Here is an 18,886-nt window from a genome sequence, read left to right on the forward strand (position 1 = left end):
TTGGCATTATTCCTGATGAGTCAGACCGAGCCACAGATGCAGACATATTGTCTTGGGACGAGTCTCCCTTGTGTGGCCACTCAGGCACCGGAAGCTCAAAATCTGCTCAGGTGCAGCACAGAACAAAATGTCCGCCACAGAATACAGCTTTTCAGTCCCAAATTGTCATCTTTATTGACTTGTTTACACAGTTATTGGCTTTCTCTCTTCTTCTAGAATGTGAATTTCTTAAGGGCAAACTTCTTTACCTTATTCATCAACCATTCATACATTATTTACTAATAGAGCCTGACACATAGCAGACCCTTAATACATATTTCTGACTTATTGACTAACAAACTGACTTCTAGAACAGGATATTACTTCTAATGGATGTGAATTATTACAATAACAAATACAAAACTGTCTTTTAGGTTATTTTAACTATATCTTATATTTAACATTATAATACATAAATATGTATTTAACTATATTATATATATGTGTGTATATATATTTAATTCAAGATCACATAAAATTACCACAGAAACATCAGATAGTTCTTTAAAGTGATACTTTTTTTTTCTTGACATACTGTTTTTATCCCCAAAAGTTTAAAGAAAATAAATATGTTTTTGCTTTCTAAATAAGGACAGAACTAGGAGCTCTAGTATTCATTTGGCTATAAGTCTTTGTGGAAATCCAGACTCAACCCATTTTTCTGTCTTCTGACTAGCAGCTGTCAGAGAAGAAAACAAATTCTCAGAGACAGGATGTTTATAGCATTTGTGTGAGGGTGCAAAGTGAGCAGGCGAAGCTGAGATAAATATAATGTTGTAGAAAAGTGCATCCCTTATTCTCTGATAAGGAGCTCTCATAAAAATACAATTTCCCTTCTTGCTTCCACACCAAAGGAAACAACACAAATACAACTTCCAAATCGGTGGCACAGCTCAACTACCCCAGGTTCTCCCTTAATTTGTCATCAGTTTTGGTTTCTTTAGACTTAGCAATTAGTATTCTCATTTTTGTATCGCACTTTTTCCCTCTGCTTATTAACGTTGTCTATAAAATGCCACCTAAGCAACACATTTAATTGCACAGCATAGTAAAAATGCATCAAAATGCAAAGAGTCGAAAGACCTGGGCTTTTGATCCATTGTCACAGCTAGTTGGGTGACCTTGTGGAAATTGATTGCTCCCTTTTTTTTCTGGGGTTCAGTCTCTTCATTCAGACGATGTAGTGTTTGTTGAAGTCTATGCCATTTGCCTAGCATCACTGTCTGTAGGGCCAGAACATGAGAATGTGTGCTAAAGTGTTACTCTGTAAACAAATGCAGGGCATAGTGATTTCTGGTTCTTTCTGACTCTTACCCTTCAACAGACAGGGTGCTAAATTTTCCTATATGAATTGGATATGTCTAACTGGAAGAAAACTGTTACATAAAGATGTATTTGGAAAATATTTTGAACCACTAAATAGAAGAAAAATAATTGGATGGCTCCAGTGAGAATAATTTGTATAAGAAATTGTTCATTTAGTAATTTTTCAGAAATCAATAGATATACAGCCAGAAGACCTGTCTGGTAGTCCAAAAGTTTACTGATTTTAAAGGGTAGGAATCTAGAGCAAATGCTATATTGTGGGGAGAATTTTTTTTTTAAGTCATGGAGATACAGAGAAGAACAAGGCATGTTCCTCTACCCTCAAGGAGCCTAGAGTCCAGTGAGGGACACAGAGAAACAAACATGTTATTCCAGTAACATGGGGTATGTCCTACCATGGAGATCTTTGGGAGCACATGAGGTGGGGGCTTCCTCAGGCTTATATTTGCATAACTTTGTGGTTATCACGGAGAAAAGGATCTAGATAAGGGTTTTCATGTATTTTTTAGTATCTTTCAGTGACTCTGAAAACAGTAGGGAGAAGTGACTTGCAGAAAACTGTAGAGCAAGACAGTTCTAAGGCTGTCTTCATAGTTCAGAGATTTTTCTGACTCAAATAAGGCAAAGTTATATCGCTGGAAACTTATCAGAACCCAAAACGGGGAGACTTGTCCTATTTTCCTTATGGCAGCGACTTAAGATAATGATCACTCTGTTACAGGTTTCAAAGACCAAACTTGAGAACCGTCAGCAAAAACAAACTGCAAACTAGCGAGTACTAATGGCTTATTTTCTTTCCACTGTTGTTTAAACACCCAAGATGGCTTTTCTGGAATGAAAGCCTTACACGATTTTTAAATGTAAGAAAACTTCAATTATAGACTAATGCTGCTATAGTGGTGATAGGTCCTCATCTTGAGCCTTGGTATTTTTGCCTCCCTTAACTCTTTAATACCTTTAATTCGTTTTCTAAATATCTTCATTCTCTAGAGAGAACAATTAAGAAATTTGGGTGGTCAGTTTTAAAGTGAGAGGCATTTTCTGGGCATGAGATATATCTGGGTCTATATGTGCATTGCCCTAACTTTGTCCAGATGTAAGTTTCTTTGTGAGACGTGTACCACTTAAGGCACTCCCAACACAGGATGGTGCCATTAACTTTGCAGCTGGAGGAGGTAGGAGGAACTAGCTACCTCCAACTCAGGGCATGAAATCCCAACGATTTCTGCTATTCCAAATGGCACACCTGCATCCTCCTGTCTTTATCCATGTTTGTGCGGTACTAAGTGAAGATGTAGCTATTGTCTAGTTATTCTAAGCCACTTAACAACTGTTGTTTAATAGAAGCCCAAATATTTGATACATTTGATCTAATGAGTTCAATAGCTTGTTTGTGTGGCTTTCTGCAACAAAACAACCTTTTTTTTTTTTTTTTTTTTTTTTTTTTTTGAGACAGAGTCTTGCTCTGTCACCAGGCTGGAGTGCAGTGGTGCAATCTCGGCTCACTACAACCTCCGCCTCCTGGGTTCAAGCGATTCTTCCACCTCAGCCTCCCGAGTATCTAGAACCACAGGCACATGCCACCATGCCCGGCTAATTTTTCTGTATTTTTAGTAGAGACAGGGTCTCCCCATGTTAGCCAGGATGGTCTTCATCTCTTGACCTTGTGATCCGCCCACCTCGGCCTCCCAAAGAACAAAACAACTTTATATAAGATTTTCTATTTCTTAATTCCTCAGTGGTCCCATAAGTGAGGCTACATAAAAATTCTGTAAGCACATAAAATTGCCAATTAGATTAAATTATTTTTCCATTTAATTCAAAATTGTTTCACTATTCAGGTTTAACTATTTTATCTATGTCAGATATACCAGAAACAAGTCTCACTATGTTCATTTTTAGTATCTGCTCCTGTTCAACTCAAAAGCTCCTCTTTCTCAGGTGAACCTGAACTGCTCTGCTGCTAATATTAGAAATGAATGACATCAACGTGGAGGCACAGAACACTTAGTTTTGTGAGTCAAATTTTGGAAATCCTAAAGCATCAGTAAAGATTTATCTGGAAAAGGGATATAGCTTCTTGAGACCTCAAAGGTTGTGACTCCCCTTTCTTTCTGAAGGCAGACTCTCCACTCAGTGAATACATGGCTGACCTTATTTCAAGACAATGATTTTTTCCATGGCAGATGCACTGAATGTAATTCCCAGTCTCATTCTATGGAGCATCCACCAGGCTCTTTTTGCTTTTAAGGCAATAATGGAGTAGTGAGAACTGAAATCAATCATCACTTAGGCCCAGTATTGTAGGCCACTCTGATGCTCACAGTTTCTTTACAAGTCAAAGAGGCTGAAAGCAGAAGATTAGTAACCCAAATGTGTTGTTTTAAATGGCTTGTTTCTCGATGTGTATATCTTAGACCTTATTCACAGTTTTAAACAGCTGAGAAAAGTAGCTTGCAAAAGTATGTGCTTTGCATTTGACCAAGAAAGAAGCATATTCATGGGGCAAAATCCCTGATTTAAAGGTTGCCACAACAGGGACAGCTGGAAAGCATATGCAAGAGGCTCCAGCAGCTGTGTCAGACTAGCAGAAACAAGCTGGGTTTGACCTGGTTTTCATGTGGGCAGAGAATTACATCATTTGCTGTCTCACTCTATTTGAACATCTTTCTGATCCGTCTAAATCACACTAGGCCTTATCTGGAAGTTACTAATTGAATACGAGATATGGGTTTGGGTTTTTTTTTTTTTAAAGAAATGCACATTTAATAATGTACACGAGCAGAAATCATGTCCATTTGCCAGCCAGCTGATTTTGATAGTTACAAGGTAACATACATTTTGACAGCCATGAAGGTGGCTACAAATAGTAATAAATAACATTTTCTTATGAGGGCACTGTTCATCACTGTTGGTCAGTAAATAATGACTCATTTGGGAATCACCAGGCACATAAATGATTTAGCCAGGCATTTTGATGACAGACATTGACGGGTAGCACAATAAAAGTTTTATTCTTACCTTTTATTTTTTAATAGTGACAAAATAGAACAGGATTCTTCCAGATTATTTAATTTAAAAATTTAAGTCATTTGTCAGTTTATTTAATTTAAAAATTTAAGTCATTTGTCAGTTGCAAATTCCAACTAGGTCCTTATTCATTTTCTTTGGACATGTAAAACACCTGCTGATTTGTGTCTTTCTAGAAAAGTCTAGAGAAGTATGGGGAAAAGAGGCTTTCCTATAATTAATTAATTAGGTCAAAGGAGATGTACCAAATTTTACCTATGTGCCAGGCCTCAGACTAGGCTTTGAGTCTGGGCTGAGTGGCAGATAGTTGCTACTGTCATGGAGCTTATGTCATAGAGGGGAGGAAGATATTAAATGGATCAATTATTCAATTATAATATTAAATAAAAGGACAGTAGGCCCTAAATACAAAATTGGGACCCCAATAAAGCTGACCCAATCTGGGTGGTTAGGAAAAGCTTCTCTAGGGAAGTAATATTTAAACTGAGATCCAAAGGAAGAGTAGGAAGAAACTTAGTGAAGAGAACAGGGATCAGCATTTCAAACAGAGTGAACAGTATATACAAAGGCTCAGTGACTGAAAGAAGCATGGGTAATTGAAGAACCGAAATAAGTTCCAGGCAGTAGAGGAGGTGAGGAAAAAGGGTTGAGGGTGTCTACATGAGTCTGATAGGGTGGCAGGAGCCAGATCAAATAGTGCCTTAAAGATTATGTTGCAGGTTTTGACCTTAATATGGAATAACAGAAGATGTTAGCAGGGAAAATGGGTTAAAGGGAGGTAAGAAGAGGAGCTAGAAGGCTGCTTAGTTAATCCTGATGCAAAATGGTGGTGCCTTGAAATCAGATTTAGTGGAGTGGAGAGGATGAGGAAGATTCCAGATATCCCCAGCAGGTAAAATCTACAGGACTTGGTATTTTGATTGAATATGAGGGTAAAGAAGAAGGAATGACTGGTCATTCTCAGGTTTTTGACTTGGCAAGCTAGGTGAAGAGGGGTGCTTTTCACTGAAGTACAGTGTTCATTGGGGACATTGGAGAAACAAGCGTTCTGATTCTTAGGGCAATCTTGTGGGGACTGAACATCCATGAGACATCCAAGGTTAATTTCCTGGAACTCAGAGTGGAGAGACAGATTTTCCGAGTATCCAGGGTAATAGGCACCATGGGCTGGGTCAGCTGCCAAGGCAGCTGATGTTCTGTTATAGAAGAGGGCCCAGGATGGGGCCTTGAGGAGCTCCAGCACCACAGGTGATGGAGAGGAAGCTGAATAGGCAAAGAAAACTGAGAAGGGGTGGTAAAGGTGTAGAGGGAGACCAGGAAAATGTCTGTGGAGAAGCCAAAGCAGGGGATGGTTTCAGCAGGGAGTGAGGGAGCAGCAGTGTTGAAGGCTGCCATGAGATAGAGCCAGTGAGTGGGGTGGAGAAATTCCCTTCATGTTCAGCTTTGTGGGGATTGCCGTTGACTCCTGTGGCAGCCATTTCAGTTGTGTCAGGGATGGGAAGCCAGGCTGAGTGGACCAAGGAGAGGAAAGGTGTAGAAATGGTGTTCACCAGATATGTGTGACCTTGGGTAGGTTGCTTGACATTTTAAAGTCTCCTTCCTCATTCATAAGTGGAGGTAACAATTGTATACTACTTTTGTTGACAGTTAAGTGAGAAAAGATAAATTCAGTACTGGTCCTACCATATTTCAGTGTTCAATTAGTTAGTTGCTTTCTGCCTTTCTTATTTCTTAGAAAAAGCACTACTTTAAACACTGAATTTGGTTTTGGTATGGGTACAAAATCTGGCAGGAGGCTGCCTCTGTGACTTTCAAGACCCACTTCCCCGACCTAATAATCCTCTCAGTTGCCCTAGTGATCTTCCAGCCTAGATGAATTTGTGCTTAGACACTGCAGATAGCCTGAATCTATTATATGCGAATTATAAGCTATTTTGCTAGAGTCATTAGAAAAAGTGAGAATGAGAGGATGAAGACAGATAAAAGAGACAAAGAAGAAAGTACTACTTTGGAGAAATGATAGAGGTCTGAGGAGTTTAGAACTGTTTCCATGATCACCAGAGCAGGGAAAATAGAGCTATGACATAAAGTTGTGTGGATATAACCACACAAACTTGAGTGTTCTGCGGAGGTGGGGCTTGAGAAGTGCCCACTCATGTCTACTTAGCCCTTAAATAAGAGCTACTCATTGCTTTTCCTGCCTCAAGCATCTAAGGCAGCAGAACAGCTGGACATCAGAAACTCAAGAGTCTTAAATTAGAAGAATCTGGAACCTCTGCCTTAAGGGTGTATAATTTTGGGATATATAAACTTGAATGGGAAAAATATATATTTTAATTTTTTACCACCTTTTAACTGAAAGTTAGCATATCCTTCTATTCTCAATGTAGGCAAGAAACCACATAAATACTCGTGTTACTGCTTGTGACTTTGACACCATCAAAAACTACAGGTGTTTATCACTTCAAAGTTGCTTTGGAGATGTCAAAAAATCATTCACACTCACCATTTACACTCATTACCACTTGGAAATCGTGGTATTTGACCCACACCTAGAACTTGTTAATACATTAATAAAGAAGTGCACACATTACTAGGTCACAGATTTGGTTTTTACATATTTTGAACTATATTTCAAATTAACTGGAATCCTGTGTATTTTATGTAATGTTATATGAAAGCTGTTTCCATAAGATGAAGGGAAAGCCTTCCCCGGCATCCACTTTGTGATGAGAGCTGTAATTAGTTTTCACTGTAATGAGTTTTCAAAGGCAAAATAAAACAAAAAACATTCTGAGGTAGGGGTTCTATGCCTTATATCTTTCTAATTCCAACTGCTGTGGGTGTATATCTTACTTCCTCTTTAGAAAGCAAAGTCAGCAATTTAACAGAGACTGAGGAATGAGCCTGACTGAGGAGGAGGGCGATATTTAAATACACACTTAATCAAAAGTAAATGCTTTCAGCCATAATGCATTAGTCTGCCTTTCATTTTCCTTGACAGGGGAACAGAAAATTAATGCCTGTTTTTCTATGTGCCATGTCTTTTACATCTGCAGTCAGAGTACCCTATATCACAGTGCATCTTATGTTTATTGTGTACAAAATCATTTCTTCTTCCAGACTGAGATCCATGAGGCCAGGGATTGTGTCTAAGGGGTGTGCATGTTCCCACAACCTAGCACAGTGCTGGATGCATAACAGGTATTCAGTGATGCTCATAGTGCATGCTGTAATGCTGTCACTTTGCTGTGGTTAAAGACAGCATTGCTACTCACTTGCAACTCTTGTTGGCCAGGTGGTTTGCTAGAAGACATGGGTCAGTTGAATGCAGTGGTGAAATGCAGTATAGTGCAGAAGTACCTCTATCACTTACTGTCAGCAAAGCCTTGGGAAATGTATGGAACCTCTCTGTGCCCCATCTGTTACACGGGGATAATAATAGAAACTACTTCATAGGGTTGTTGTGAGGATTCAATGTGAGAGTTGTAGCATTGAAGATAGTGTTTGGCACATGGTAAATGCTCTCTAAGTGCAAGCTGTTATCAGACAAACACAGGTTGAATCCAAGCTCTGCTCCTGGTACCAAGGGGCAACTTATTTCACCTTATTTCAGGAGACAGATTCCTCCCTCCATAAGTGAGTTTCTAACCCTCCATTGAGTGGAGGAACATAGTAAACACTGTGGCCCTTCTTTTAACCAGCATTCTTGTTAGGACTTCTTCTTTTAATCTTACAAGAGGCTGGAGTTTGTGAACCTGCCTAGCAGGATGCCTTCTATCCCCACACAGACCCTTTTTCTTGTCCCTCTGCCTTTCCAGTTAACTGTGGTCACTGTTCCAATGGAAGGGCTGAGTCCCAGGTCCCAAGTGTTTGCAATGTTAGAGCTTGGGTCTGGGGAAAAAGGGGGAATCATGACCATGGTCTACTCCTATGTTCAGCCTTGACTCTACTCTTTAGTTCTAGTAGCTCCGACACTTTACACCACCTGCTGGTCACCTCATCTGAATCTTCAGTGCATATTTCAAATTCAGAATGTCAGTCTGCGGGTCAGCCCCCACCCAAACAATGAAGCTCAAACCTGGATATTTTGTCTTCTTCCTCTCCCTTGGCCTCTACAACCAGCCAGCAAATCCTGAACAGCCAGCTTCCTTCAGCAGCACCCTGACTTCTTCACAGCTACTACTAGGTCAGACTCTCATGACATATAGTTCCTGGCCTGCTCTTCTGCCTCTACATTCAATCTTGTTCTCTCTCTCTGTTGATCTCTGATCAGCCTTACCAATTTCTCCTTTTTATGTAGCCACTATTATTCATGCCCTGTTACCTTCCCTCAATTGCAAAGTACTTGATTGTAAACTCCAAGCCTGGTGTATATTATAAATCAGATTCCAAGCCTGATTTATATTTGTCTTCCTCATAATGCTTAGCACCATGGAAGTGTGACTCAATACTTCAGTGACTAAATGAATGATCCAATAACAAAGTCTGAGAAGCCTTTCTTACCTCTCTGATGTGGACCCCACAGTGAGATATTATTTTATTATTCATTGTTTTGTGTTTAGTTTGACTATTACAATTCAGTTGTCTTATTCGCATTCATAGCACAATAATGCAAGAAAGAAGGCATGCATATTAAAAAGGAGGAAATAAAACTGTCTCTCATCAAAGACATGATTATTGTCTATGTAGAAAAACTCCCAAAGAATCTTCAAAAATCTCCTAGAACTAATAAGTGAATTTAGCAAGTTTGTGAGATATAAGATCAGGATATAAAAGTCAATTGCATTCCTAGGAATAAATTACCTATTGGAATTTAAAATTTAAAAGAGTAACACTATTTATAATAGCATACCCAAAATGAAATATTTATTTGTAAATTTATTAAAATATGAGCAATCTCTGTATGCTAAAAACTAAAAAAACATTGAATAAGGAAATGAAAAAGGTTCTAACTAAGTAGAAAGGCATATCATTTTCATGGACTACATGACTCAATATGGCTAAGATGTTAATTCCCCTCAATTTGATCAAAGGACTAAATATAATCCCAATTTATATCCTAGCAAAATACTCTGCAGGCAGCAACAAAGTGACTAAAAATGTATATGGTAAGATAAAAGAACTCAGATATTCAAAACAATTTGAAAAAGAATAAAGTTGGAGAACTCATACTATCTGATTTTAAGATTTAATATAAAGCTACAGTAATCAAGGCAATGTGGTATATGTTAAATGAGTGAAACACATACAAATGAAATGGAATAGATAGTAACTGGAACAGAATAGACAGGTCATAAATAGCCCCACACAAGTACAATTAACTAATTTTTGACACAATTGCAAAGGTAATTAAATGGAGAAAATTTCTTCAACAAATGGTGGAACAAATGGAATAATTGTTCATATATATAAAAAAAATGAGCCTTGACACAAATCTCACATCTTATACAAATATTAAAGAAAAGTAGATCATAGATCTAAATGTAAAATATGAAACAATAAACCTTCTAGAAAAAAATGGGAGAAAATATGTGTGATTTTGGGTTTGACAAAGTTTTTAGATATGGCATCAAAAAGATGATCCATTAAAAAATTTAAAATTGGACTTCATAAAAATGGAAGACTTTTGTTCTGAGAAAGATACTATTAAGACAATGAAAAGACAAGTTACATGCCTAAAGAAAATGTCTGCAAAAACCCAATTAAAAGTGACCAAAGTACTGAACAGACACTTCACCAAAGATGAAATTTGATGGCAAATAAGCATATGAAAAAAACGCTCAACACCATTAGGAAAATACAAATTAAAACCATAATCAGATACCACTATATACTTATTAGAAAGTGTAGGTAAAAACAAACGTACAATACTAAGTGCTGGCAAAGATACAGAGCAAATGGAATCTCATATGTTGCTGGTGAATATGCAAAATGGTACAGCCCACTTTAAAAAACAATTTGAAGGTTTCTTACAAAGTTCAACAAGCTATACCATCTGACTCAGCTATTTCATTGCTAAGTATTTACCAAAGTGAATTAAAAACTTACATTCACACAAAAAACTGTATATAAATATTTATAGCAGCTTTATTCACAAACACCAAAGGCTGAAAGTCCCCCAGTTGTCTGCCAATGGATGAATGGATAAACAAATTTGGGCATATTCATACAAAGGAATATTACTCAGCAACAAAAAAAAAATTAAAGGCATTTTGCTAAGTGAAAGACACTAAACTCAAAAGGCAACAATATTATATTACACTTACATGACATTCTAGAAAAGACAGAACTAGAGGGACAGAAAGCAAGTGCGTAGTTACCAGGACTTGGAGGTGGAGAGCTTCACTACAAAGAGGCAGTATGAGGGAATTTCAGGGCTTATGGAACTCTTCTGTATGGGCAATAGCATGACTTTGTGCACTTATTAAACTCTATACAACTATGGAATGGAAACACAAAAAGTGAATTTCACTCTATGCAAATTTAAAAACATCTACCAGAATGTTGAGGGGACCCAAGATGAAATACAGACTATGAGAAATGAATTTAACTGTATTACAAATTAATGGCATGCCACACTGAAGAAGTGGGGAGCAAAGAACCTGACAAATAATTTTGGAAAACAGTCTTTTGACTGGCTATTGCAAAGCTAAGAACAACAACCAAAAACAAAAAAAAAAAAAAAAAAAAAAAAACTATACACAAACACAGTACTCTACCTGGCAAATTTGTTTTTCACAGGGTTATGAGTTAACCATTCTGAAACTAGAGTTGACTACTAGGGTTTACAAATTTAAAAATGTAGTAAAGGAAGCCTTGAATACTAGACCCAGAAACTAAATAAAAGCAGAAGAAAACTGAAGACCTCTTGAAGCCAACATCCTTTAATTATTTAACTTCATTTTATCTGTAAATGTTCTCACACTGTCAGAACATTGGTTTTGGTTTGTTTCTTTGCTTTTTGTTTTCTTTTCTAATCCAGCACATGCTTACGCAGTAGCTACTAAGATACATCAAGAGCTAGTAACTGACTGAAGTTAATGATGTTCTTTCTCTCCAGAAGAATAACATTGAATATAGTTGGCCCATGACTACTTTGAGCACTGTTATCAATGACTAATGCTTGGTCAGGCTACACTTCTGGTTTTAGTTTATCTTCATTCTTCAACCTCTACTTTGATCTTTTTATTATTCTTCATTTTTTAGTTTGTTGTGTCTCAGAAGTGAAGGTATTGTATCTCATTCTGCAGTGACCAGCAGCGAAGTGGTGTCTGACTGGAGCGCCAGGCATTGTGCCTTCTCATAGTGACTGGGAAATACTCACAATCAGCAGTGGGAACTGCCTTTCTAAATGCAGAGGTCCCTTGGTGCCAATCCTGATTTTATTTGACATAAAAGGAAATCTCCTTCCCATAAACACATGAAAGTGAGGAAAAGTGAAAACATTTTCCTCTCATGATACAGCAAGGCACCAGATGAATATATTCATTAGGGCCTTAAGTCAAAACCTGATTGAAATTCTCTTGAAAATGAAATCAAAACTACCCCTCCTTGGGCCCCGGTGAATTTTTACTGCTGCAAATAAATTTTTTAATTGACTTCAGGCATTTTTAATTAATCACAGCATGGCAACTATAGAATCCTATGAAACAACCTTACTTTTTGCATTTGTGAATTAATCCATCCCAGGAAATTAAAGTAATTAATTCCACTTGGTTAAAATCATTACTGATGCTTTATTCAAGCTGAATGACTTGACTGGTTCTAAGCAAGATTTAGATGACAGAATTTCATAGGCTAGAGCCTAATATTGATGGCACAATAGCTGGTGCTCTGAGAATTCTTTGATGTGCCCCTAAAGAAATCAATTTTCAACTTTAGTATCACCATATAATGAGAGTGAAAATCATTATGTAAAGTAGGTTCTGTCTACACTGTGGCTGGTTATGTTAGTCACAACTCCAATTATACCTAATTTTTGGACGGAATCAAGCTTTGTATTTACTTTGAATCCATTAATTAGAATGTTTAGCATCTACAAGCACATGTCTCTGACTTTTGAAATGGAAAATTACAACCAATCATATATTTTTTCTTTTTCATTTAATGGGTGAACATAAACACATTCTTTATTTTGCCTATCCTGAACTCAGGTTCTTTTTTTTTTAAATGGAGACAGAGTCTCGCTCTGTTGCCCAGGCTGGAGTACAGTGCCATGATCTCGGCTCACTGCATTATCTGCCTTCCAGGTTCAAGTGATTCTCCTGCCTCAGCCTCTTGAGTAGCATGAATTACAGCTGTGCCCCACCACACCTGGCTAATTTTTTTATTTTTAGTATAGAAGAGGTTTTGCCATGTTGGCTAGGCTGGTCTCGAACTCCTGACCTCAAGTGTTCCACCCACCTTGGCCTCCCAAAGTGCTGGGATTACAGGTGTGAGCCACTGCACCTGGCCCTCTAGGTGCTTTTACACACCATTCATACACAGAACACAGGCAACCATTCTGAGTAGGTTTTATCCACAAGAGAGATGGAGGCTGCCAGAAGTTAGGTAATGGACCAGGGTCCCACATATCCAGCAGGTTGTAGAGACTGGCAAGGAGTATGGTCTGATGCTGGAGTGTGTGGTCTTCCTCTGCCCCTTGCTGCCTTCACATGGTCTGTCCATCTGAAGTGACCGAATTCTTAGCTATTCCCTAGAGAAATAAGTAGGCCTAGAAGGGCCCTGAGACCTGGGATACGGTCCCAGCCGAGTTTGGCCATTTCTGAGTTTGGCTGAGAGAAGGGGAAAAATAAAAGTTTCTGCTGCCTGAAGTAGTCATGCACACCCCCTCCCAGCACATCCCCATTTGTTCTGTGGCCCCCACTGAACCCCCTCCCCCGTTACTTTTCACAGTCTCTCTGTGATTGATGCCACGGCAGTGGTGGGAGTTGGTGAACTGTCACTCATCTTAGTCCTTTCCCGATCAGCCCTCAGCCAGAAACAACAGGGTAAGAAAATAGAGCAGAAGGAAATTAACAACTCATATTGGTTCAAAATTTATCAGAACTTACTTCATTCTGATTTGCAGTTTTGAAAAAAGGAGAAAATGAAGTTATTTCTGTGGATTAGGTTAGGTAACCTTCACTTGGGGCCAGGTCACACTCCCATACTGGTGAGGATTTTGGTGTTTGGAACTAGGCATCTCAGTTAAAGGAGTTTATCACCATCTAGCAGTGTTAACTTGCCATTCATTACAACTCTATGGGCCTCATTTCCCTTTCTCTGTAGGAGTTCAGTGGTCTTGTCTTAGCCTCCCTGCTTCCTGTCTGTACCTCTTTCCTTTTTAATGGTATTCTCTCCTGCCCCTTTGGTACGGAGTACTTCCAGTTTTCAGGTTCTACCTCTTTTCTCTTCATCAAATTCTGCTCTGAGGAAAGTCAGAGTAACCAATTCTCACTAAGATGTAAATCATCAACAGGACAAAGTGCTGACTGGAGTGGGGAAAGAAAGGGGAGATTAGCATTCCATCACTAGGATTCTCTGGATTAGGAAAAATGTCTCTTTGCATTTGCATCTGCTTGGAATGTTTTTCCCACATGCTCTTATTCAAGACCCAGCTCCAAAACCCCCCTTTCCAAAGGGGCTTTCCCAGGAAGCGCGGGTGACTTCTTCCACTGCCGTGCTCCTATCTCAGTTCCGCCCCCTCATGTTTCTTTGCGTATCATCAGCAAATCTGTCTCTCCTGCAAGCTCATGTGCTACTTGAGGATAGATTCTGGTCCCTAGTATGATGCCAGGCCATGCAGACTGACTGATGACCACGAAGCTGGGGAACATCATAAGAGCTGCATTTACTTTGACCATGGTAGGCTATGGTTTTCACAGTGTGGATTGAGGTAAGGGTTATTAGAAGCTCCACTTCCCTCTACAGTCCTGTATTTACTACAACTTCTATTTCTTCAATTTTATAAGTATTGCTGTCTGAATTTATACCACTGTAAGATGCATTTGTTAACAAATTTCATCTTTTAAAATGCAGATACTCCTAACAGAATTAAGCCTATTCATTTATACAACATTTATCGTGTATCTACTCTGTGCTATACACTGTCCCATCACCCACACCAAAATACTAAGGGGCTTACCAAAATACTAACAGGCTTACAAAACACTGCTCTTTTCTTCTATATATTGAATCAAGAGCTCCAAGTCAAGACCTGATAAATCTGCTTTTAATAATCAATCTAAAAGGAAACTTCAGAAATGTGAAATTAGGTTTATGTACAAAAATATGGATCATAGGAGTTATTTATAATGTTGAAAGGAAGAAAACTGTTCAGTTATAGGAGACTCCAATTGTTTTATCAATAAGATGTATTATTATGTAACTATTTTAAATTACATTTAAAAGAGTAGCTTATTAAAACAAGAAAATGCTTGTATTACCATGTTAAATGAAAAAAAGCGAGATAAAAATTTGGTTTCTGTATGACCTTTAAAAATGCATAGATGACAAAGCCTAAAAATAGTCACCAAAAATATAAATAGTGGTGGTCCTTCTAGGTGGTAAAATAGTGGTTGATTTTTAGTTTTTACATATTTATATTTTCTAAACGTTTTGTTCTGAGCACATATTGCTTTTATGATGAGAAAAAGACAGTTACTGTACTAAGAAAATAAAACCAGCTCCTCTTAGTTGCTAAGGTCAACTACACAAAGAGAATGGGATGAGAGGAAGCAGGACCATTTTATGGGTAAAATGAACCCTTGTGAGGATGGACACAGAGGGTTGGGCTGGCAATCTGAGGGCTCTGGCCCCTGCAATAATAATCAGGAAGACGGGATAGCAGGAGGTGGGAGGGAATAGAAGACATGTTTTGGGGTGGCTTCATGTTGCCTAGGCCAAGCCTAAGATGGGACCATGACTTCTCAGGGTTTGGACAATTGGAACGAAAGCTGTTGTCCAAGACTGACTACATGGCTCAGCAGGAGCCCCTCACTGGGCCTGTTCCTTACAGGTAGAGTGAACTTCTAACCTCAGTAGGATTCATATTTATTTTGCCATTTTTTTAAAGTTAAGTATCAGTTAAAGGAGTTTATCACTATCTAGCAGTGTTAACTTGCCATTCATTACTAGGTGCTGAGCCTTCTAGGCTTGCCTAAACTTTATAACTGAGCTCTCTTGAGCTTTGCTCCTGAATCTTAAGTACATCTATTTTACAGCCGATGCCTTCCTTTCTTTCCACTTCCCCAAAACAGATACATACAGCATCAAAGCCATCAAATTGTTTTGCATGAAGTAATTTCTGGCCACTCTCCCTTCACTCCTTCCTACTCCCAAAAAAGATTTTAAGTGAAACTGGAGAAAGGGAACTATAGTAATGAGAGACTGGAATCAGCAGCAAGCACCTCTGGCTTTAGAGCTAGACTCCACCTGTCACTTGCACCAGGATGTATACCAGGATGCACTGGGATGCTGGGAAAGTTGCTTAACTTTTCCAAGCCCCAGTGTCTTCATCTATAAAACGTGGATACATTTAGTGCTTGCCTTAACCTATTTATCTCACAAAAGGTAGTTGTGAGATAAAGTATGTGAAAACGTTTGAAGTGCTTAGATTCTTTATCTCTTTATTCTTTATTTATGTTAGTTATTACCATAATAACTATGGAATTAATAGTTTCAGAAGCTGCTGCATAAGCTGAAACAAGTGGAGACAGACAATCCATCATTTGTGTACTGTCAAGGGGAACAATAGCCTTCAGTTCCATAGACTGATGGACAGACTTTGTAGTAAAATCAAGTAATCCACGCTGTTAAGAACTCAATTGAGACATTCTGTATAGTCAGTTATGCAATAAATCAAAAATAACAGACTAAGAAATATTTTTAATAGAAGTAGATACAAATGTTTTGTGAAAAAGAAATTTATTATTCAGTCCTGTGCTTTGAGACCTTCACTCATATTGAGGCCAAAAAAAGATATTAGGAAGTAATTTCACTTAAATTATGAAGGTCATAAATAATATGGAGGATGGCAGGAAAAGTAGGATTGAGGAAAAAATAGGATGGGAAAAATAAAATATCATGTTCAGACTGAACTGAAGATTTCTGTGCAACTGCAGATTATCTTATAACTAGTTCTGAGATTTATTACACTCATTTACATAAAACATATTTGTTCAACCTCTACTGTTTCCAAGAACTTACAAAGCAATAGAAAAGACACACACTTGGTAGAAAAGTCTACTTGAGGAGACAACAGATAATTATATTATTACATTATGTTGTTAGGAAGGAGAAGCATAGGGTACAATGAACATATCCTGTGTATTGTTAAGGTCCTAGTATATCATAGCCTGAAGAATCCTCCCTATGAAACACCTCAAGAACTTACTGTGAGATCTTAGTATCAAGACAAGGTCAATTTTCCAAGCATTTGAAACAATGTAAATACAGTGGCATAGAGCATTGGCTCTCAAGGCAGTTCCCTGATAACCAAATTGTGGCCATAGTTTCTACATCTATAAAATGGATATGTCTTAGTTTTTAATCACATAAGGTTGCCGAGAGACTTAAAACATTTTTCCTGTAGAAAGCCTAGCTCACTGTGCAATCTATAGTAAGCACTCATGAAATGTTAACCATTATTGTTATATTATTAGCTATTATCTAATGGACACTTGCAGGAGGTTTTACTGATTGGTTTCAAGAAAGTGTAGAGTCAATTTTGTGGCCCATAGAACATCCACTTGTATGTCATTATGGCATGTATATTTAAGTTCATTCTTGGCTCAATTTTTGGCCACCACCCTTGTTTTTCTTGACTGGAATAATACACGGTATGGATGACTGGATGAATGAAGAGATCAATAAATAAATAAATGAAATCCCTCTCAACTAAGTCAAGAAATAGCTCTTTTAGCTAGACAAATAGTGCTCAGGAGTTGGGCATTCTTTCCACAATCTCACAGAACAATGAGAACTCATTTCCTGACTTTTATATACAGATGGCCCTTGAACAATGTGTGGGTTAGGGGCACATATTTCTTCACACAGCCCAAGTCTATCTATACCTTTTGACTCCCCCAAAACTTTACTAGTAGCCTACTGCTAACGGGAAGCCTTACTGATAACATAAACAGTTGATTAACACATTTTTTTTTTTTTTGAGGCAGAGTTTCACTCTTGTTACCCAGGCTGGAGTGCAATGGCGTGATCTCGGCTCACCACAACCTCCGCCTCCTGAGTTCAAGCAATTCTCCTGCCTCAGCCTCCTGAGTAGCTGGGATTACAGGCATGTGCCACCATGCCCAGCTAATTTTTTTGCATTTTTAGTAGAGACGGGGTTTCACCATGTTGACCAGGATGGTCTCGATCTCTTGATCTCGTGATCCACCCCCCTCAGCCTCCCAAAGTGCTGGGATTACAGGCTTGAGCCACCGCACCCGGCTGATTTACACATATTTTGTATATGTACTATATATGTATTGTTACAATAAAATAAAATGTTATTAAAAGATCATAAAGAAGAGAAAATATATTTACTATTCACTAAGTGGAATAGATCATCATAAAGATCTTCATTCTTCCTTACATTGAGTAGGCTAAGGAGGAGGAGGAAAAGGAGGGGTTGGTCTCACTGTCTCAGGGTTGGCAGAAATAAAAGCAATTCCACATATAAATGAACCCAGGGAATTCAAAACCATGTTTTCAAGGTTCAGTTGAATATTTGGACATAGGCATATTGATTCCTCACATTAACAATGAATGGATCTAAACACTGAAAAAAACAATAGCCATAACTACAAAAAGCAACTAAGCAACCAACTTGCCAGGTAGGTTTAGAAAATGTGTTACAGATCAAAATTCAATAGGGCTGCTACCCTCTTTTATTAGGCATACTTCATTCTGTGGCTATAACTCAAAAGAAGTTGCCAAGTTAACTGAATTATTGGATTCAGCCAATGGCTATTAATGTTACCAGACTCTTGGGTATACATATACACAGGTAAACTTTTCTCTAGGAACTCCAATATACACAGTTTTTACAGGGGAAATCTCTTGCTACATCAACTATGCATTCTATTTAGGAAGAGCAATTATAATATAAAGCAAAGAATCCTAGATCTGGAAGTGAGGTACATGAATTTTGATCTCATGTAACTGGAGGCCACGCACCTTGGTTAACCCGTGTCAGGCTCTAATCATACCTGCTTGCTTGGTGCACAATTATGCATGGGACCCTTCCCCCTTTTCATTTTAAAAGGCCTCCCACTTTGGATAATAAATTATATGGTCTCCTCATCAAATCTAATTAATAGCTGTGTGTCCTTGAGCCTTATGCCGGGAGAAAAACAGAACTCTCTTCTGCAGGAAAGAAGAGAAAAATAAGTCAGAAGTAAGTGTTTGGGCTCATCCTTCCCTCTACTTGCCCACTATGGTTAAAACTCTCCAGAGGGTAAAGAAAGATTCGAAATAACCTGATAAGCTTGTGGGAATCTCAGTC

The 18,886-nt window shown here is 38.3% G+C and overlaps 1 protein-coding gene across 5 annotated transcripts in view; it reads right to left on the reverse strand.

Moving 5' to 3' along the window:
- KCNAB1 (potassium voltage-gated channel subfamily A member regulatory beta subunit 1) overlaps positions 1–18,886 on the reverse strand; it is a 381,835-nt gene that overhangs the window by 119,663 nt on the left and 243,286 nt on the right. The gene's annotated exons all lie outside the window — the stretch shown is intronic.

The sequence above is a fragment of the Sapajus apella genome, unplaced genomic scaffold (genome assembly GCF_009761245.1).
Source record: "Sapajus apella isolate SASKATOON/1434 unplaced genomic scaffold, GSC_monkey_1.0 scaffold4, whole genome shotgun sequence".
NCBI classification, from domain to species: Eukaryota; Metazoa; Chordata; class Mammalia; order Primates; family Cebidae; genus Sapajus; species Sapajus apella.